Here is a 23,288-nt window from a genome sequence, read left to right on the forward strand (position 1 = left end):
GCAGTAAAACTGCAACCATGGAGAAAAAAATCGAAAATGTCGCGTTGCGAGATGCAGAGCCTAAAACTCTCTGTCGAAAACACTGTACTTGCGCTCGGCGTCTCGGAGCATGCGACTGAAAAAGTCAAAGGGCTCCCAGATGCCGGAGACTCGCTGTTCCAACACGGCGACCACCGCTACATCCGATGCGTCGGTGGTCAATGCGATCTCTGTTGATGGGAGCAGCGTTGGCCAGCACTGACTTCGCCACGGAAAATGTACAAACGCGGTCTGTGGACCAGTCAACACGGTCTTTGGCCGTTTTATCTTTTGAAGCAGCATACAGCGGTAGTAACAGGTGAGCGGCCCGGGGAAGCAAATGATTATAAAAATTCACCATCCCCAGGAACTCCTGCAACGCCTTAACCGAGGCGGGACGCGGAAAAGCTGCGACAGCCTGCACCCTGTCCGACAACGGGACTACACCGTCAGCGGAGACGCAGTGCCCCAGGAAATTGTGCCAAAAAGTGATTGTCTGCCAAAAACTGATTTCCAATGTTTCTGTGTATTTTTTATGTGTAATATCTTTACGTATGTTCGTAAATATATTTCTGTGAAGAGGGTTTACAAAAGGGTTATATAGAGAATTAAAAAATTATCAGTTTTTCAAGTATCTTTACAACTCTGTCTTATTGTACTTACATTATAACCAATCTGGTCCTTTATCGCCACTTAAAATATTGTTACAGAACTATTGTAATATTTGCTGCCATTTCTGCTGTCCTCTTGGCCAACTTACTCTTACAAAAGACATTTTTAATGTTAATGAGATTTTTTTAACTGCATAAACAAAGGTTATATAAAAGTCACTGCCAAAAACTGCTTCTACCTTGTTACACGAATGTTGTTTGTGGCTCAAGATGACTTTATGTCATCCATGAGGGATGCATTTGACATATGTTTCACATATTATAGCCCAACAAGTTACTTATAGCAGTTTAAATACGAGCAATTAGTTTTTGGCAAATACCGGAAATCAGTTTTTGGCAGACAATCACTTTTTGGCACAACACTGGCAAACCAAACTGGCACTTGGACGGGTGGATGATTAGGCCATGCTCTGCCAAACGCTAGAAAACCTGGCACAGATGAGATTCGTGCTGGCCTGCCGAGCTGTTGACCACCTATATATCATCCAGGTAGATGAAAATGAAAGGCAGCCCACGCAAAACTGGGTCTATAAGTCGCTGAAAGGTCTGAGTGGCACCTTTCAATGCAAAAGACATGCGCAGAAACTTGAACAAGCCAAAGGGGGTGATGACAGCGGTTTTAGGAACATCCTCAGCGCGTACCGGCACTTGGTGAAACACCCGCACCAAATTGATTTTGGAAAAAATCGAGGTCCCAGCAAGATGGGCGGAAAAATCCTGGATGTGGGGAATCAGGTAATGTTCGTTCTCTGTAATGGTATTTAAACGCCGAAAATCTCCGCATGTCCGCCACCAACCGTCCGATTTTGGCACCATGTGTAGCGGAGAGGCCCAGGCACTGTTTCAGCGCTGCACAATGCCCAGGTGCTCCATGGCTGCGAACTCATCCCGGGCAACGGACAGTTTTGCGGGGTCAAGGCGACGCGCGCGCGCGAACACCGGGGCCCGACCGTGAGGATATAATGCTCAACTCCGTGTTTCGCTGCTGAGCTGGAGAAATTAGGAGTTAACAGTGACAAAAACTCTAACAGCAAACGCTGAAACACGTGCGCGGAGGCCACTAAATTGGCCCGGATGAGGGGGTCGGCAGCCCGGGTGAAACAGGGTAGTGAAAAGAACGACAGAGCGTCAATCAAACATCAGTGAGAAACATCAACTAACAGCCCATGGGCACAAAGAAAATCGGCGCCTAAGATAGTCATCGAGCTGGCAGCAACAACAAAACTTGAATTCCTTGCCGTGGAAACTAACAGTCACTAACCTTTCTACATAAGTTGCAATAGGAGAATCGTTAGCCGCAATCAGCCATGGTCCGTGGTCTGCCGCTAAACTGTGTGCTGCGGTGGGTGGGAGGAGGTTTTTCTGGGAGCCAGAGTCCACCAGAAAACAGCGCCCGGAGCGTGTTTTCTGGTGGACAATAAAGAGCAGCCTTTCCATACCGTCAGCAACCATGGCCATGACGGCACGGTGGCCACCTCGTTTCCCTGAGCCGGAAAAAGAGCAGGGTGGCAGGTAGTGAAGCGCACTGGCGCCAAAATGCTGATGGTAGAAACAAAGTCTTTTCCTGCGGTGCTGCTGTGTAGCAGTCCCTGCCATCAGCGCTAGCGCATCTGCTCCGGAGAAGGCAGGTGGGGGTGTTGCCGGCAGTTTCGCAGCCGGGGCGTGCGCTCCAAATGTGCGGGAAACCAGCAGGATGCGATCCACCTCTTCAGCCAGGGAGCGCTGCGCTGCTAGAAATGGGAAGTTGGCGAGGCTGGTCCTCACAGCAACAGGCAGCTGTCTGAGAAACAGATGTATGAAAAGGAGTCCCCCGTTGTTCGAACCGAGCAAGGACAACATGTTCTGCATGAGTTCAAGAGCCGTGCCTCCGCCCAGGCCAGAGAGGGAGAGAAGTTTCTCAGCTTGCTCCACACCAGAGAGGGTGTATCGCCGCAGCAGTAGGTCCTTGAGGGCAACGTATTTCCGTGTGTGGGCGGGTCCCGTAGGAGGGCCATCGCACGAAGGATGGCTAGCGGGTCGAGCGATGTCACCACATGATGAAATTTCGTGTGGTCAGCCAAGATGCCGTGGAGAGCTAACTGAGCCTCCACATCGACAAACCATGACGAGGGGTCATGGAGCCAGAAGTCTAGCAACTGGAGCACCACAGCAAACAGAGCTGCAGCAGGAGGCAGAGGGCCGGCGGTCGCTGGCACGTCCAGGATCATCTCCATGGTTCACTGTATGTTCAAAGTAAGGTCACTAATATGGAAGCATGGAACACACGACACAGGAGCTCTAGTTTTCCACTCAAAGTTTATTCACCACCATACATCAACTGAGCATGTTGCGCCCAAACCTAACAGTGTGGAGGTATGTAATAATGACAGGAGAGGTCTCAGTGTCTCACTCCAACTTTATTAACTGACTCTGTAGAAATTCACATACAGTAAGCACCAAAATCTCCACCCCAGCACTTCCCTTCAACTTGGGTGTGAGTGGAGCCACCTGGTGGTCCGCCACACATACACCTACCCCCCCCCGAACACACAGTTAGGTCTCTATTCAGTCCAGGACCCTGGGCCTAAGCAAACGGCCCGAACGACTGAACCTGGGAGGGAGAGAACAGGCAGAGGAAGGTCCATCCTGTGAACGAGGCTGGTGAAGGCGAGCAGGAAAGGCGGAAGGAGGCTCAAACGCCGGTGGTCAGGGGGTAGTCCTGGGGGGAAAACCAGAGTCTGTTAACCCCATTGAAGGAGGGCGGCCACGGGAGGGGCCTGGGCCGGCACTACATGACTGTCCAGAAGAACATGTGCAGGTTTAATTCTGTCAACACACACAGTCTCCCCACGACCCCCAAAATCCAAAACAAAATGTTTCTGGCCCAGTTCAAGAACCCTGAATGGGCCGTCATACAGCGGCCGCAGCGGTGTCCTGTGGGCATCGTGCCTGACAAAAACAAACTTAGCAGTCTCTAAAGTCTTTGGAACAAAAGTGTCAGGCAGGCAATGGTGCACCGGACCAGGAACCCAAAGCGAGTGCAAAAGCAGGTTGAGAGATAGCACCGATGGATCGAAGCGGGGGGAGGGTTCTCGGGCAAGAATTCTCCACGCACGCGGAGGGGCTGACCAAACACTAGCTCAGCTGGGGAAGCGCCGAGATCCTCCTTAACTGCAGAGCGCAGCCCAAGCAAAACCCACGGGAGGCGGTCAACCCAATTGCCATCCTTTAAGGAGGCGCGAAAAGCAGCCTTAAGCGACCGGTGGAACCGTTCACATATCCCATTAGCTTGCGGGTTGTATGTGGTTGTGCGGTGGACCTTGGCCCCCAGTACATCAGCCATGGCCGACCAAAGCTCGGAAATGAACTGGGGGCCTCTGTCTGAGGTAATGTCCGTGGGGGGGCCGAAATGCGAGACCCAGGTTGTCAAAAACGCCTTGGCCAGCGGGTGGTGCGGTCAACAATAGTCAAAAGGTGCGTAAAACCTTGTGACTGCGGCAGAGGACCCACCAGATCGACATGCACATGATCGAAACGTTTGCCGGGTATGAAGAACTGCTCCAGGGGCGCCTTAGTGTGTTTATGAACCTTCACATGCTGGAGAGGAATGCACGCTGCCGCCCATTCCTTAACCGATTTGCGAAGGCCCAGCCAAACATATTTAGAGCTGACCAGTTTAACAGAGGCCCGGACCCCTGGATGAGAGAGAGCATGTACCAAGTCAAAAACTTGACGACGCCAGGAAACGGGAACCACCGGGTGAGGGCGGCCGGTGGAAACGTCACAGACCAAGAGGGGACCGCCGTCCTGCACGGGTCTGTCCTCCAGTATGAGGCCCGTCTGGGTGGATTTAAGCGCGAGGATGTCTGGTTCACCACTCTGATCGGCAGCCTTGGCGGAGTAGTCTATGCCGAGAAAGACGGGAGAAACCAGCGCACGGGACAAACACTCAGCCACACGGTTGGATTTACCAGCCTCGTGCTGAATGTCCATGGTAAACTCAGAACTGGCTGCCAACTGGCACTGCTGGCGTGCACTCCATGGATCAGAAACCTTGGACATGGCAAACGTCAAGAGTTTGTGGTCCACGTATGCGGTAAAGTGACGACCCTCAAGAAAAAAACGGAAATGACGAGTCGCCAGGTGGAGAGCCAGTAGCTCCCTGTCAAAAATGCTGTAATTGCGCTGGCTGTCACTTAGCGTATGGCTGAAGAAGGCGAGCGGTTGCCAGACACCCGAGATTCGCTGTTCCAGCACCGCACCCACCGCTATGTCCGACGCATCGGTGGTCAACGCAATCGGCGCAGACGGGGATGGGTGGGCCAGAAGGGCAGCATTAGAGCATTAGCTAACGCCGACTTAGCATCAGAAAACGCTTGGATGCTGTCCGGAAACCAGTCAACGGAGTCATGAGCCTTCTTACATTTTAACGCTCCATAAAGGGACTTCAGCAGATGCGCCGCTCTGGGGAGAGAACGGTTGTAAAAATACACCATCCCCAAAAATTCCTGCAGTGCCTTAACATTCGTGGGACGCGGAAAATCTGAAACAGCTCGGACTTTGTCAGGCAACCGAACCCCGCCCTCGGCGGAAATACGGTGCTCGAGGAAGTCAAGAACCGGCAACCCAAACTGACATTTAGACGGATTAATGATCAGTCCATGCTCTGCCAAACGCCGAAAAACCTGACGCAGATGGAACATGTGCTGCTCCTTCGAGCTGCTGGCCACCAGTATATCATCAAGATATACAAAAACAAAGGGCAGCCCGCGCAAGACCGAGTCCATCAACCGCTGGAAGGTTTGGGCGGCACCTTTCAGGCCAAAAGGCATGCGCAGCAACTCGAAAAGGCCGAAAGTTGTAATGACGGCGGTTTTGGGGACATCCTCCGCGCGCACGGGAACCTGGTGATATCCCCGAGGTCCCCGCAAGATGGGCGGAAAAATCTTGGATGTGGGGAATGGGATAACGATCGTTCTCTGTGACATTATTGAGATGGCGAAAATCCTCGACAAGGTCACCACCGATCGTCAGATTTGGGCACCATGTGTAACGGGGAAGCCCAGGCACTATTCGAACGCTGCACGATGCCCAGGTGCTCCATGGTGGAAAACTCTTCCTGAGCAACAGCAAGTTTGGCAGGGTCGAGGCAGCGTGCACGGAAACACCAGGGGCCCTACTGTAGTTATGTAAAGCTCCACCCCGTGCTTCGTCACAGTGCTCGAGAAAGTGGGGACAGTGAGTGAGGGAAACTCAGAAAGCAAACACTGAAAAGCATCACCCGAATCTACTGAGTTAGTATGCACCACGGGCTGAGCACCCCGAGTCAAACAGGGTAATGAGGAAAATGACACAGCATCAATTAAACATCTGTTAGAAACATCAACCAGCAGTCCGTGAGCACAAAGAAAATCAGCGCCTATTATAGGCACAGAGCTAGCAGCAGCAACAAAGTTCCACTGAAAGTCACGGTCATGAAAGCAAACAGTCACCAACCTTTCACCAAAGGTTTTGATGGGGGAGCCATTAGCCGCAGTTAGCAATGGCCCGCAGCCCTCAGCTAGCCTGTCCAAGCCAGCCGGGGGAAGAAGGCTCTTTTGTGAGCCGGAGTCCACAAGGAAACGCCTCCCCGAGCGTGAGTCCTCTATGAAAAGCAGCCTTTCCTTGTTGCCAGCGGTCGCGGCTAGTACAGAGCGCTGGCGTGCCCATTTCCCTGGGTCTGGAAACTGCAAGGCGGGAGACAGCGCCGTGCCTTCGCTCCAAAACGCTGGTGATAAAAACAAAGCCCTTTTCCGTGGTGCCGCGGTGCCACCGTGCAGCGATTCCAGCCACCGTGGACGAGTCAGAGGGCCCCTGGAGCATCGGTGAGGGGGTGGGGGAAACCGCTGGTGAATCCGGCACAATCGCCTGGACGCGAAACTCCTGGTAGCAAGGAGGATGCGATCCGCCTCTTCCGCAAGGGAGCGGTAATCCTTCATGGCCAATAGTGGGAAGTTGGCAAGGCCAGCGCGCACTGGAGCCGGCAGCTGTCGGAGAAAGAGGTGGGTGAAGAGGAATCCTCATCCGCTGGGCGCGGATGACGGATGCGGATAAGCATGCTCTCCATGAGCTCGAGAGCGGCGCCGTCGCCCAGGCCCGCGAGGGAAAGGAGTTTCTCGGCCCGCTCAGCATCAGAGAGGGAGTAACGCCACAGCAGCAGTGCCTTGAGGGCGGTGTACTTGCCTTGGGCTGGGGGGTCCCAGAGGAGAGTCATCATGCGGCGGGTTGACAGCGGGTCAAGTGAGGCCACCACATGGTTGTATTTAGTATTGTCGGCTGAAACTCCACGAAGAGCAAACTGAGCTTCTACGTGCACGAACCATGAAGGAGGGTCACGAAGCCAAAAATCCGGCAATTTAAGTGCCACAGCAAACGCAGCCATCGGCCGAGGTGGAAGTCCGGCGGCAGCCGATGCTTCCAGGCCGGAGCTAGCTTCGTTGTCGAGCCTTAGCATGTTCGCCACAGGGGTCACCAATGTGGAGGTATGTAATAACGACAGGAGAGGTCTCAGTGTCTCACTCCAACTTTATTAACTGACTCTGTAGAACTTCACATACAGTAAGCGCAAAATCTCCACCCCAGCACTTCCCTTCAACTTGGGTGTGAGTGGAGCCACCTGGTGGTCCGCCACAAAAGAACCCCTCCCCTCCCTTATTTTGTCTAAAATAAATCCATCCATCCATCCATCCATTCGCTTCCGCTTATCCTTTTCAGGGTCGCGGGGGGCGCTGGAGCCTATCCCAGCTATCATAGGGCGAGAGGCAGGGTACACCCTGGACAGTTCGCCAGTCTGTCGCAGGGCTAACACACAAGGACAGACAACCATTCACACTCACATTCATTCACACATTCACACCTAGTGGCAATTTGGATTATCCAATTAACCTATCCCCACAAGCTGCATGTCTTTGGACGGTGGGAGGAAGCCGGAGTACCCGGAGAGAACCCACGCAAACACGGGGAGAACATGCAAACTCCACACAGAAAGACCCCGGCCTGATGGTGGAATTGAACTCAGGACCTTCTTGCTGTGCGGCAACAGTGCTAACCACTGTGCCCTCCTTGGACACAGCGAGTCTCTAAAATAAATCAATGCACTAAAAATATCATTGTAATGACACAGTCACTTACTCACCTTGTCCACTGTGTGTGTCTCTCTATGACAGAAGCTAAACATCTAGCTGTCTAGCTCATCCTGACTCAGTCTCAACTGTACAAGCAAAAATACAGAAAAGAGTGGGAATCAAACCCTGTATTTATGGGTTGTTAAAGCCATTTACTGGAGATGATTCAAGTGCATACTGCCTGTATTGCAAGGCTGATTTCTATGCCAAACTGAGTGATGTGAAAAAACACATGGTAATGTTACGTATGGCCCAAAATGTCCGCTGTACAAGAACATAATAGACTAATATTGACCAGTAAGAAACCACCACACTCACACTGCAATGGGGTGCAAAAGATTAATTTTTCCTCCAAGTTGGACTACTGGCTGAAGACACAACTCCAGCCTGTAATCCAAGGCCTGAAGCTGCCATACTCAGGATTGCTAGCCTTATCAGGTCTTGTGTCGTTAGAGGGTGGGTCTCCACACCAGATCCTGAGGCTTCCACTCTCGAGCTCACACTTCTCCAAATCATGACCAGTTTCCTCTCCTTGGACACAGCGGGTCTCCAATCTAGTCTTTTTATCTCAGTAAATCTGCATGAATCCTGATTAAAACCAGTCCTCCCTCTAGGATCATTAGATTATTTTAAAAGTAAAACCAGGCCAGGTTAAAAGTAATTTCTTTTAAAATGTGCACTTTTCGTACTGGAGTCTCCTAGGTCTGGTTTAAATAAAATAATTATTAAAATAAAGAGGCATAGCTCATGAGCTTGTTTGCAGCTTCGACTGCAGGATCTATTCTGCATCATCAAGTGTAGTGTGCTTACCTGAATTGCTGAATCAGTAGTTAGACATAATATCGTCGTTGGGCCAGCTACACAAGCAGTCAGGAATTTTTCCTCATCGGCATCACAGACTGTGATGTATTTATGCCGGAATGTAAACAGAATAAGTAGTATAACACGGAGGGAGGTAAGTGACGGAAGTGACGGACAAGGTAAGCGACTCATGTTGTAACTGACGTCAGACACCGGAGATTTTGGCGGAAAATTAAAGCAAATGGTTGTCATGGTCGGCTGTGTGGCAGGCAGGCAGGAGTGGTGGACCCAAAATGCAGGATTCTCAGGACACGAGGTTTAGACAGAAAATGCAGCTTTATTGCTGGAGCAGAACATCAAGATAAAATAAAACTCACAAAAGCAAACAAAACTCTAAACAGAGATGCAGGAGGACTGGAAATCCTAAACACGCAGCAAGTGAGGGTGAACAGACGTTAACGATGCGACACCGAGTAGGGGAAGACACAGACACTAAATACAAGAGGTAAACGGAGCAAAGAGGAAACAGCTGGGAGACACGGCTGACGTTGATTACACTGACGAGACAGGGAGAGCACAGAGCTGAACGCACTGACAAAGGACACAGACCTACAAAATAAGACAGGAAGCACACGCCAGACAGAGACAGACTCGTAAACAGGCATAATGACGTCATGGACAAACAGAGGGACATACGGGCAGAGAAGACCAAGCACAGGCAACCTAAACCAAACATAAGGGCAAGATAACAAAACCTAAACCAGACATAATCATCATCGTCATCAACATCATCATCAGATAACTAAAGAATCAGAATATAATTGTAATCAAAACAGTATCACCAGAGAATAACCAATCCATAATGCAAAAATAAACCAAAACATAAGAAACTCAAAATGCTGGGTCGACCCGACCCAGGACCGTGACAATGGTAGTTTAGATTTGAACAAATTAATTTAAGCTTCATTATTACCAAATACACTTATCAATTGTCTTATAACTGACAATATTTGTCTAAATAATCTCCTACACCCTGGAGAACAACGGGGAGAGTTTAGAGACTCTCCAAGATTATATTGATCAGTGCTTTCAGGATCTCGTGATGAAGAAGGCCCAGTGTGCAGCTTCCCCGGCCAATCCTGAGACGCCGTCGTCGAAAAGACAACGCCCGGCAGATTCCCCCGGCTCAACATCGCCAGCCGGCAAAGATATTGCCGATATACTGGAGTCAATCGACAAGCGATTGTCCAGTTTCGACGCAAGGCTGTCCTTGGTGGAGATTCTTCACCGAGAATTTAAATGCTTGCCAGAATCCCTGGAGTTCAGCCAGCAGCAGGTGGAAACGCTTGCTGCTGAAAATGCCACGCTAAGGGAGTCGGTGAAATGTCTCACAGAAAATGTTACCCAGCTCAATAGAGAAAATAAAAAAATAAAAGAAACAGTTATTGATCTACAAGCTCGTAGCATGCGTGATAATCTGGTATTTTCTGGTATTCCAGAAGCCGCAGGAGAGGACGCGGAGACCACGGTAAAAAGCTTCATCAAAACCCACCTGAAGCTGCCGGAGGACACGGTGAAGAACATCGTCTTCGATCGGGTACATCGCCTCGGCCCCATTCGGGCTACGGCCGGGAGACCACGTCCTATCGTGGCCAAATTCGGCCACTTCAAACAAAAGCAACATGTGAAAAGCCGCGGCAGGGAATTAAAAGGAACGGACTTCAGCGTGAACGACCAGTTCCCCAAAGAGATCTTGGAACGACGCAGGGTCCTCTTCCCAATCCGACGCGGCTTCATCCAGAAGGGCTCCCGCGCTGTCATTGCTGTGGACCGGATGTACGTGGACGGACAGCTCCACCGCGACCCCAACATCACTCCGTGGCTGTATTAAACTCACACCAGATAAGAATCAGCTACACCCTTTCCCTATCCACTCACACTAACTTGCATTAACATCTGTTTAACTTACCGGTATCAAATCGCATCTTAAAGTGTGATTTCATAGCAGAATTAACACCGTCACTCTCCGTCAGTGATTTAATTGGAATGTTTACGTTTTGTCTTTTTTTTTTCTTCGCGTTTTTTTTTTTTTCCCTCTCTTTTCCCCCTCTTGGTTTTATGCTGCCCACCCCTGTCCTTGGTTTCTTTCTTTATTCCTTTCACTTCCTCGATCACCTGCTTCGACACTCATCCACAAACATCCTTTATTTCGACACATACGCACCATGCGCTCAACGGCAGCACATTTACTTCAGTCAGACAGCGCACACAGTCGTTTAGGATACACACACTTAAGCCAAGCCTACTCATATTAGTAAATATGCATACACATAGTCAGACTCAGGTTAGATTATAATATTATTTTATGCCATGTTATACCCCTAATTAAAGATTGTGAATTATTATGTAGTTTTAGTTTGCATTATTCTCCTGAATTAGAAGAAGCTGATAACTATTGCATTAGTTAAACTGATGTGCATTATATTAAACTGTTGATCTATTGTGAATGAATGATATTGTTTTATGATGCATTATACTGCTGAGTTATAAGAAATACTGTTTGCAGAAAGTCATCGCCTTATTTGTCTGATTAGAAGAGAACATGCTGGAGTTTTCTGCCCCATCTCAGCAGGAGCGATAAACGGGGAGCCAAGGTCGTAGCTTAGGCGCTGTGTGAGAGAAAGCATGTGAATGTTTATGCTTTGTATGATAAGGTGGAGGCACCAGAGGCTATAAAAGTTTGAGCAATGCTCCACCATTTTGAGATTTTGAGGCTGTCTGCATCAGTGTCCATCTCCCACGTGTGTGATCATTAAAATCATCGTTTGACTCAACCCGACCGGACCAGTGTTGTTATTGTGGTTTTTCTCTTGTCTCCATCCCCAATATTTTGAACCTTAACATTTACGTTTTGTCTTTTTTTTTTCTTCGCGTTTTTTTTTCCCCCCTCTCTTTTCCCCCTCTTGGTTTTATGCTGCCCACCCCTGTCCTTGGTTTCTTTCTTTATTCCTTTCACTTCCTCGATCACCTGCTTCGACACTCATCCACAAACATCCTTTATTTCGACACATACGCACCATGCGCTCAACGGCAGCACATTTACTTCAGTCAGACAGCGCACACAGTCGTTTAGGATACACACACTTAAGCCAAGCCTACTCATATTAGTAAACATGCAAACACAAAGTCAGACTCAGGGAGCATCTCGCCACACATTTTTTCTCTCTCTCCTTCTCCTTATTTATGAACAAGTGACGTATTCTCTCCACCTGTCTAAGCGACACACAGAGCATACATCCCTAGTTATACACAAACATCTATGGGTACACTGAGGTTCATTACATGGAATATAAATGGAGCTGGCTCCAGAGAAAAGAGGTTAAAAATATTTAACCAACTCAAAAAACTGCAGGCAGATGTTGTCCTATTACAAGAGACCCACAGACCTCTTAGAGGTTCGAATGAACTTAAAACACCTGAGTTTCCTAATGTGTTCTCAGCTTGTTATAATTCTAGACAAAGGGGAGTAGCAATTTTAATACATAAAAATATTAATTTCACAGTACTCGACACAGTTATAGATCCAGAGGGCAGATTCTTAATCATTAGGGGCAGGGATAGCTCAGTAGGTAAAGTGGTCGCCCCATGATCGGAAGGTCGGCGGTTCGAATCCACTTAACGGCTACCCTGAGGTACCCCTGAGCAAGGTGCCGTCCCTACACACTGCTCCCCGGGCGCCTGCTTAGTGGGCTGCCCACTGCTTCACTGAGTGAATGGGTCAAATGCAGAGAAAAACAAGTAATTTCCCCATGGGGATCAATAAAGTATCCATTATTATTATTATTATTATTATTATTAAACTATCTATACGTGATAAAAAGCTATGTATTGCAAGTGTATATGGTCCAAATGTTGATGATCCCTCATTCTTTCACGGTTTTTTCAGTGCACTCTCTGAACACTTAGATGGCACACTTGTTCTTGGAGGTGACCTCAACCTTGGACTAAATGAAGACATGGATAGGCTCAATACAGCGGGAACTCAGCGTAATTGGCAGTCCACAAATATAATCAAACAGTATATGAGCGACTTTGGTCTTTGCGATGCATGGCGCTCCCTTCACCCCACCAGTAAGGAATATACTTTTTTCTCACATGTCCATCACTATTACTCTCGTCTGGATTATTTTTTGGTCGGCAGCTCACTGCTGAACGACATTTCAGACACTGAGATTCATCCTATAGCTGTCAGCAATCATGGTCCTGTATCTTTAACACTAATGCACAAGAATAATACTACGCCAAGAAAAAACTGGAGATTTAATATATCACTACTTAAAGATGAAGACTTTATTAAATATTTTAAAAAAGAGTGGACTTCATATTTAGACTATAATGACACTCCCGAAACATCAGCTTCTGTTCTATGGGAAGCAGGGAAAGCTGTGATGAGAGGTAAAATAATTTCTTTCTCATCACATAAAAAGAAAAAAGAAAACAAAAATATAAAGGAATTAGAAAAAAACATCAAATCACTAGAAGAAGCCTACGCGTCCCACCAAGATCAGGAAACATTGAACAAAATACGCAAAACAAAACTAGAATTAAATGAGATAATTGATAAAAAAAACAAAATTCTTAGTACAAAGACTACGCTTACAAAATTATGAACATGGTAATAAATCCGGTCAATTTCTAGCAAACCAGCTAAAAATAAATAAAGAAAAAACAACCATATGTGCTGTTCAAGATTTATCTGGGAACACAATATACACTCAACAAAAATATAAATGCAACACCTTTGTTACTGCTCCCATTCCCCATGGGATGGACGTAGAGACCTAAAATTCATTCCAGATACACAATATAACCATCCCTCCCAAACAGTGGGTAGTGGGCACATCTGCTATATTGAGATAATCCATCCCACCTCACAGGTGTGCCACATCAGGATGCTGATCTGACATCATGGGTAGTGCACAGGTGTACCTCAGACTGCCCACAACAAAAGGCCACCCTGACATATTACAAAACAATAATATGATAAACTTTTCAGATTGGAGTGGTAAAGGAATCAAATATTTAGAACATATACTAGAAGGAACAGAATTTATTTCATTTGACGGACTAGTTACACAATATGGGATCAACAAGAAAAGATTTTTAGAATATCAACAAATTAAATCCATAGTAAAAAAGAAATTTAAACCGGGTCAAGTTGAACTACAAACACCACCAAGTGTGGTTCAATTTCTTACTCTTAAAACCCCCAAATTACTATCCAAAATATACAGAATGCTTTCTAAAACAGATGAATCAATATCACTTCCTATTGCAAAATGGGAAGCGGATTTATCAGTTAACTTAGACCAAAACTTCTGGTCTCAGACTTGCTTAAAAACCTTTCATCTAATCAGAAATCCCAATCTTCAATTAATTCAATACAAAATATTACATAGAGTGCACTATACAGGCCATCGGATGTTCAAGATGGGCTTTACGTCTACCAACAACTGCTCACACTGCCAAACCAATTCACCGGACAATTATATCCACGCTCTTTGGTTCTGTCCACCAGTTCAGAAGTTTTGGCGTGAGATATGTGAAGACTTATCAAAGTGTCTGAAATGTAACATTCCAACTTCCCCTTTAGTGTGTTTGTTGGGCAGCTTAGATAATGTCACTTCAGAAAAGAATATCGCCCATATGGTTTTCACTGCCCTGTGCATAGCCAAGAAAACTGTCCTCATGAACTGGAAAAATAAAAATAATCTTAATTCTAACCAATATAGAAATTATCTATTAGATTACATTAGTCTTGATACAGCCTCTGCCACCACATCAGATCAATTGCTCTGGGCTCCTTTGATCAGCTCCATCACCTAGTGGGGGTGGGGGGGTCATAGTTTGGTCCCGCCTTCACTGTTGTGATTGGTGTGGGGGTAGGGACAGGCCTAGGGCGTCGGGGGGTTCCCCAGGGGCATCTTCCTTGGGGGGCTCAATCCAGGGTAGCGGTCATGTCCGGTTAGGGGCTCTGTTGGCTCTCGGGTGACTGTTTCTTCGTGGCTGCGTGCAGCGGGGCTAGGGGAGGGTCTGTGCTGACGGACATGGGTTACTGATCTGGTAGCCTGGCTGCCCGTGGGTGGGTCCGGGATGGGCGTGAGGTTCTGGGGGCGCTCCGTCTTTGGGCTGGGGCCCTGGCCGGGCCTCAGGAGCTTGGGTCCTGGTTGGTGTGTTGCCGGGGTTGTGGGCGGGTGGGTGCATGGGGGCCCAGCAGGGTGCCGCCGGTGCGTCGAGCCACCTGGGGGGCTCTTCAACTGGTGGGGGAGATTGTCACATCTTGCAGGAGCTTTCCGCTCTTCAGGAACTCTCTCTGCAGGAGGGGGAGATACAGGAGAGGTGGAGGAAGATCTCAGCCTGGGCGTCTATTGTCTTATGTAGTCTGGAAGATGTGTGGATGGTGGGGTGGGTGCAGTTTTCTCTGTGGTGGGGTTGGGTGGACTGTCCAGGGCTCTGTGGAGCCGGAGGGCGCTACTGCACTGGGCCCCGGTCTGATGGGCCTGGGCCCCCCTTCCCTGGCGGGTCGCAGAGGGTGGGAGTGCCTACTGGGGTCAGCGGGGGAGCTGGCCCCAGGGAGGGGTTACCTGCCCCTCCCTTCCTTCCCTCCCCATCTCCAGCTGCCTCCCTCTTCCCTCTTCCCGCTCCACCACAACCACCCACACATGCAGGGCCTTGGAGTAGGGGTATGTCACCAGGGTGCAGAGAAGGCTACCCCCCCCCCCCCCCCGTCCCCTTCTGGCTGCCTCTGCCTCAATTTTATCCCACAACTTAGACATTCACATTATTCACACTCTCATTACACATACATATAGGATCTTGGGGGTGGGCACGATACACGGAGTCCAAATCACCATCAGGGTGTATACCTCACCCCTGACGTCGTTGCCCACCTCTCAATTTTAAATACACTTAGTCATTGAGGGCTAGCAGGAGGGACTATGCTCTTACCTGCTGCTCCTTGGCAGGTAGCTCCATGCCCTCCTGGGTTTTAATTACACCTTAGAACACATATGCATCAACACTACAATGAGCGGGTGGAGGGAGGTTTGGAGTCTTCTCCCACTCCCATTCTCTGCGGCCTGCTGGAGCGGGAGGGCTAGTGGGAGGAGTTGGCCATCCGACTGCGGTCTGGGGTGTGGGGCCTCCCTGCTGCTGCGGAGTCGGGGTGGTCTGCCTCTCCCCACCGCAGGGAAAAGGGTAACACCACCTGGGTCTGGGTGCAATTCCCCCCTCCAGGGGCAAGGGTACCTAGACCCGGTTTGTAGAGTACGCTTGGGGAGTGTGATTGTGTGTACAGCGTCTCTTTATGTCTGTCTCCACGTTGGTTGAGTGTGGAGTGAGTGCATATGAGAGCATGAGGGTGGGAATGGATGTTTGTGTCTGTGGGTGCCTGTATGTCTGTGTCTATATGTCAGGTTGGGTATCAGACGCCACCTCTCTGGGGACACCTCAGGCCCTCCAAGGTTTGGAGGCCTATCTCCACCCACCACCACTTCCCCTGCCGGTGGCGGACTCCCTCAGGTGTCGGTGTGTTGGTGGTTCTTTGTGTCTGGGGGTGGGCGTCCGGGTACACACCGGCTCACTCCTTGGCGGCCGCTTGTCGGGGCCTGGGGCCTGGGGCTCGCTCGGGCCCCTTTGGAGGTGGGGTGCCCCCGGCCTCTCGGCCTGGGGCTCGGTCACTCAGGCACAGCTGGGGGCCGGCGGAGCTCACGGGCGCGTCACTGCAACTCCCCCTGACTTCTGCTCCGCGGCTGCTGGGCGAGCCCTCATCTGGGACTCTCCTCAGCTCTTACTGGAACAGTGGCGCGGCTGCCCCTCTGTTGGTCTTCCATGGTCTCTTGTGTTCTGGGGGCCTCTGGATGTCTGGAGTTTTGATCTCCTCCATACCCGCTTCACACCCTGGAGGACGGGGCTGTGGCCCCCCCACACTCCCTAGCAGATCATTACATGGAGAAACCTTTGGAATGCAAGCATGCTGATCCACACAGGTATGCACACATGGGTATTCACAGACGCGGACTAAAGCTTTCTTGGCTGCTGCCTCAAAGCACACTGTGCGCTGTCTATCTTGCGTGCTGCACAATATCGTTTATTATTTAGTAAATATTGATATCTATGACTAGCTAGTTTATTGTGATGGTGCTTTGTTTTCTCTATTATTATGTTGCTCTTTGTTGTTTGCTGTCTCCTCTGTTTGTTTTTTTTGTTTGTTTTTTTTTTTTCTCCATACAGGTGACCCAGGAGTTCTTTTTTTTTTTTTTTTCTCTCTCTTCCCCCCCCCCCCCCTCACCGTCTCTTCTCCCCTTTGGTTTTCTTTCTTTCTCTCCCCCTCTTTCTCTCATTCATTCCCCCTGTCCTATTTATAAAAAAAAAAAAAAAAAAAAAAAATGACAAAGGATGAACTGAAGCTCTGCCATCACGTAATGTCGCATACTGCTGTTTCTGATGTCATTTAAGAAAAAGAAAAGAAAAAAAAAAAGAAAATTTTTGTTGGGGGGGCCAGGTAGGGGCACAGATTTGGAGAAGGGTGGCAGATGTAATTGGCAGATAATGTTTAAAAAAAATTTCTACCAACCGTTAACCATAATTCAATAATCCTATAAACCTAATAACCAAATGCACTTTTAACTCTTATTAGAATGAGATTTTAACCACTACGGTGCAAAGTTTTTAGATACTGCGTTGATAAAGTACAAGAGATACAATCAGTGCTTTGTCAGTGTTTACTCAGCATTCAAGGACAGCAATATTTGCATAGTATTTTTACTGACATATAGTGCACATATGTTTTGGACAAAAACATTTTTGAATATTAAAATACGAACATTTGTAACATACAATTGACAAATTAGCCAGTTCCAATGTAAAACTTTATCTGCCTGTTAAAAAAAGAAGATAATCTTCTCACAAACTGGTGTTTGATTTTGAAACAGGAAAAAAGTGGGGAAACAACTGAAAAGACTAACATTTGAATAAAACCTGAAAGCAAGTAAATACTTTCTATGCTGCCTTATGGTAAACTTTGGTAATATTGATAAAGAACAACACTGGCTGATGATGAAATACAGTCAGCTGGCATGGTGACACTGCCAGTATTAACCTGCAGGGCTGGACTGGGACAAAAAAATTGGGCATTTTCACTACAGGCCGACCCACCAGGTAGTAAAGCCATAAAGACTTTGACTGAAAACAAACGCTGTTGTGACAGTGATGTACAGTCTTGTTGGTATATGTATGATTTCTATACATTTTACGTCAGATAAAAACTTTGGTTGTAAGATTTAGATAATTATTTAATAAAAACTAGGTATTTTAAATGAGAATAAGAAAGAAAAGTATTTCTTTGTGCCCCCCTCTCCCTGTTAATGCCCTACCTGCCCCCTGGCAAAACTTTCCTAGATCCACCCCTGCACAGTTACCAGCTGTCACCTACATAAAAAAGGATCCTGGTGTTATTTGTCTCTCAGAAACAGTTCAAAACTTCCCTTCAACTCATTCATGTGACCTAAAAGGTAAACATGTTTCTCCATCACCTGTTCAGCTCTGATGATTCAGTAAGGACATCTCCTGGTTTCATCTTCATGTTTCCCTCTCACCAGATATCCAAACCGACATAATGACCAGCAGCTTTACAGCTGTGGCTCCAGCAAACATCAGCTGATACTAGAAATTAATATTAAATACATTCTAACAACAGCTGATCAAGCTTAAACGTGCTGCTGTTGTTTAGCGCAACATCTGCTGGTTTCCTGTTTCTGGTGCAAAGTGGGCGATAAATAAACAAGAGAGAAAAGCCGATCAGCTGATCATTGATCAGTTTCATGATTGAAGTAGCAACAGGAGAGGGAGGGGGGAGAATGAGAGAAGAAGAGGCAGCTGTGCAGCGTAAAGACAGAATAACTCCAGCTTTGTGTCTTTTTGCATTCTAGCTAAAGTTCGGGACAAACTGCATCTCTTCTCAGCTCAATACGAAACGTGTAATATTTTCTCTGATTGAGGGACCATTCCATTTTTAAGGAGCCGTTGGCAACTCTACTAACTAACCTTATGAATAAAATAAAGTTCACTATCAGTAACATCATAGCACCCACCCAGCTGTATAAAAACTCTGTCAAGCTGGCTAGAACGCAGTATGAGTTATTGCAACTGACAGTAAAAAGTCAGCACAACGAAAATAAACTCCACCTAAACTTGGTTTATATCTGACCCAGATAGACTGCAGGTCATGACTTCTTACCTGAAGTTCAGTTCACCTGACACTCGGACTGGCGGCTGCCTCGGGTCTCTCCTCCTGCCTCCCCTTCCCTCATCCACCTGTTGCCTCTGTGGAAGCCCCGCCATAGCCACCACCAAACAACGGAGTTATTTCTACACATTGACCTGCATCTGGCCAATCCACCACCTCTCATTGTTCATGCCCTTACAAAAAAAATAAAAAATAAGTCAAATAAGCCCGATGGCCAGTCCAGCTATGTTAACCTGCAACCAAATCTGCAGCTCTATACAGCAATGTTACGACTTAGATTACATCTTATAACTCATAACTCTTATGTTAGCTCCCCTCAGTAGCCTACTGTCTGAAATATTCCACGGCTGCAATAATTCTTTAAGTGTTATTTTTTCCTTGGTATTCTAATTTCACCTTAGTTTACTAAACTCAACAAACTTAATATTACTTACCGGGACATTTATTCTGTCCTCATTTTCTTTCACCGAAAAATTGTTTCCTGCAGTGCCATCTTTCGTGCTTTGCTCTCCTACCTTTGCTAACCTGATGCACAAGCCGATGCTGCATTCACTTACACTCGGATATCTGAGCGTCACCGTGAAAACATAATCGGACATTTGATATTTGATTGAATTTTATTGTTTTGCCTTTGGGGTGGCACCTGGGGTGGCCTGTGCCCCCCCCAGGCCACCCCGCTGGACACGCCATTGCTCTGCCTCAATTTTATCCCACAACTTAGACATTCACATTACTCACACTCTCATTACACATACATATAGGATCTTGGGGGTGGGCACGATACACGGAATCCAAATTACCATCAGGGTGTACACCTCACCCCTGGCGTCGTTGCCCACCTCTCAATTTTAAATACACTTAGACATTGAGGGCTAGCAGGAGGGACTATGCGCTTACCTGCTGCTCTCTGGCAGGTAGCTCCATGCCCTCCTGTGTTTTAAATGCACCTTAGAACACACATGCATCAACACTACAATGAGCGGGTGGAGGGAGGTTTGGAGTCTTCTCTCACCCCCGTTCTCTGCGGCCTGCTGGAGCGGGGGGGGGGGGGGGGGTAGGAGGAGGAGTTGGCCGTCCGACTGCGGTCTGGGGTGTGGGGCCTCACTGCTGCTGCGGAGTCGGGGCGATCTGCCTCTCCCCACCGCAGGGAAAAGGGTAACACCACCTGGGTCTGGGTGCAGTTCCCCCTCCAGGGGCAAGGGTACCTAGACCCGGTTCGTAGAGTACGCTTGGGGAGTGTGATCGTGTATACAGCGTCTCTTTATGTCTGTGTCCATGTTGGTTGAGTGTGGAGTAAGTGCATATGAGAGCATGAGGGTGGGAATGGATGTTTGTATCTGTGTGTGCCTGTATGTCTGTGTCTATATGTCAGGTTGGGTATCAGACGCCACCTCTCTGGGGACATCTCAGGCCCTCCAAGGTTTGGAGGCCTATCTCCCCCCACCACCACTTCCCCTGCCAGTGGCGGACTCCCTCAGACATCGGTGCGTTGGTGGTTCTTTGTGTCTGGGGATGGGCGTCCAGGTACACACCGGCTCACTCCTTGGCGGCCGCTAGTCGGAGCCTGGAGCCTGGGGCTCGCTCGGGCCACGTCGGAGGTGGGGTGCCCCCGGCCTCTCGGCCTGGGGCTCGGTCACTCAGGCGCAGCTGGCTGCCGGCGGAGCTCACGGGCGCGTCACTGCAACTCCCCCTGGCTTCTGCTCCACGGCTGCTGAGTGACCCCTCATCTGGGACTCTCCTCAGCTCTTTCTGGGACAGTGGCGCGGCTGCCCCTCTGTTGGTCTTCCATGGTCTCTTGTGTTCTGGGGGCCTCTGGATGTCTGGAGTTTTGATCTCCTCCATACCTGCTTCATGCCCTGGAGGACGGGGCTGTGGCCCCCCCACACCCTCTAGCAGATTATTACATGAAGGAACCTTTTAAAAAAACAAGCGCGTCCATGCTCACAGGTGTACACACGGGTGATCACACACACAAACTACACCCTTTTTGGCTCCTACCTCAAAGCACACTGTGTTCTGTTGATCTTATGTGCTGCACAATAATGTTTAATATTTAGTATTTACTGTCATATTCCCATATATCATTGTGATGTTGTTTATTCTATTACTCTTGTTCTCTTCTGCTTGTTTTCTTTTTTCTTTCTCAACAGGTGATCCAGGTGATTGATATATGCATTTTCTTTTTCTTTTCTTTTTCTCTGCCCGTTCTGTTGGTTTTTGTTTTTTGCCCTTCTCCCCCGTCCCTCTTCTCAGCTGTTTCTCTTTCCCTCTTTCTTTCCCCCAGTCAAGTCTGTCCCGTATTCAGTAAGTGAAAAAAAAAACGTAGTTAGACATAATAAACATACAAAGATTACGGGGGTCTCCATTTTTAACCTGTTTTAAAAAAAACATAAACTAAACTGTAATCCTGTGATGATGATGCATATACCATGACCAGTGTACACATGGTCCAATGATGTGCTTTATATGTTTGGTTATTTACTAGTCACTTGCTGTGAGTTTATAGTGTTTTGTTTTTGATGATACAAGTGATATGTAAGGTTAATAGGAACAAACACTGGTTTACTATTGTAAATAAAATTACTAAATGCGACCCAGAATTTGTCTACCTGGGATTCCTTTTCTATGACTCCTGTTGATTACTGTTTGTTGTATCTAACAAAGTTATTTCTGATTCTCTTTCTTTATTACTTTGGTAATGTCCGTTCCCCTGAAAACATAGTATCATGACCAGAGATGGCAGTAACGCATTACTGTATTCCAATTACTTTTTTCAAGTAATGTAAGGGATTACTAGTGCAAAAAAGTAATTAGATTACTATTACTTTCCTGTAAGCAGGCTGCGTTACTGAACCATGATTTTGTTTGCTAGAGTGTTTCACGACAATGACATAAGTGCGTGCGACATCCATGGCAGAAACAGAGTGTGGCTCTACAATGGAGTGCAGGAGAGTGTACGACCATGTAGCGTTAAAAGCGTGGACGTACTTAGATTACTTCAAGCTTTGTTCCGTAAAAAGTGACCAAAACATTAGCATCTGCTGTACACTCTGTGTGGGAAGAAAACCTCTCTCTACAAAAAAAATTAAAATTAAACTTCAAATCTGAGGAAGCACCTAGCAAGCTGTGTGAAATTCACAGAGAAACCCCCAGATCCCTCCAATGACATGACCGCTGCGGCACCGGGCAAATCTCCCACTACTCCACTGATGCTAAACAGGTGAAAATAGATTTAAGAGCGACACGACTTAGTGCCGCTGAAGCTTTGATTTTATTTGTTTTTTGCTGCGTTTTACACAAAGATTTATTTTATTTTATATCCTGGAATATGAAGAAAATAGGTTTAAATGTTAAACAAATTTCTTCAAGTCAAAGACTGTTGCATATAATTTAATTTTTGCTTAATGCAATGTGCATTTAAGTTAAAAGATTAAAACTAATGAAATCATTTTTAAGAGTGTTTTTAATTTGATCCAATTTTACATGATGGATTATGCATAAAAAATACAATTGGGCTGAAAGGTCTTTTGCTTTATTATGTATTCAGGTTGTTTATCATGTTTTTAAAAACTAAGTTATAAAGTAACTGATTACTTTTTAAAATAAATAATCAATAATGTAACAGGATTACTTTTTTGTAAAAGTAATCAATAATAAGTAACTAATTACTTTTTTCTAGTAACTTGAACAACACTAATCATAACACTGACAGCTGATCTGAAGAGTAGTGGAGCTGCACAGTCTCCAGCAGTGGAGAGCTCCCAGATGGGGATGTAACTGTCATGGTTCGGCTGTGTGGCAGGCAGGATGTAGGACCCAAACACAAGACCCTTAAATGGAGGAATAAACTTAAAGAAGTTGCTTTACTGCAGTAGCATAAACTTCACAAAAATAAACCAAAACAAGGAACTGGAAACTAATAACAGAACAGAACTGGGAAACCTGGAAACTAGGGATGGAGAACTCAGGGAGCACGGAAGGAGAAGAACACAGCATGGTGAGGGGACGATGTGACAAAGGTCAAAGGTAAACACACGGCTTAAATATACAGAGGAGTAATGAGGGAATGGGAAACAGGAGGGAGACACAGCTGGGGTAAATTAACATGAGGAGACCAAGGTGAAGTAAGTAAGTAACTGAAATTGCATTTATATAGCACCTTTCTAGATAAAAAAGATCACAAGTGGTTCACACAGGGAAGACAAAGTATAAAACAAAAACTGACAAAAGTTAGCAAAATGCAATTTTTAGTTGTTTTTTAAAAGAGACTACTGAGTCCACAGATCTTAAGCTCAGTAGGAGAGAGTGCCACAGTCTGGGGGCCACAGTGGCAAAATCTCTGTCTCCCTT

General features: G+C 47.3%; 2 protein-coding genes across 2 annotated transcripts in view; both read right to left on the reverse strand.

Annotated features, from left to right (window-relative positions):
- The window catches only part of LOC145425893 (butyrophilin-like protein 2), a 197,320-nt gene that overhangs the window by 100,873 nt on the left and 73,159 nt on the right, over positions 1-23,288 (reverse strand). The window lies entirely within an intron of this gene.
- Positions 1-23,288, reverse strand: part of LOC145421780 (butyrophilin-like protein 2) — a gene marked incomplete at its 3' end in the record, with an annotated part of 133,086 nt that overhangs the window by 87,930 nt on the left and 21,868 nt on the right. The window lies entirely within an intron of this gene.

The sequence above is a fragment of the Astatotilapia calliptera genome, chromosome 3 (assembly GCF_964374335.1).
Source record: "Astatotilapia calliptera chromosome 3, fAstCal68.1, whole genome shotgun sequence".
Lineage (NCBI taxonomy): Eukaryota > Metazoa > Chordata > Actinopteri > Cichliformes > Cichlidae > Astatotilapia > Astatotilapia calliptera.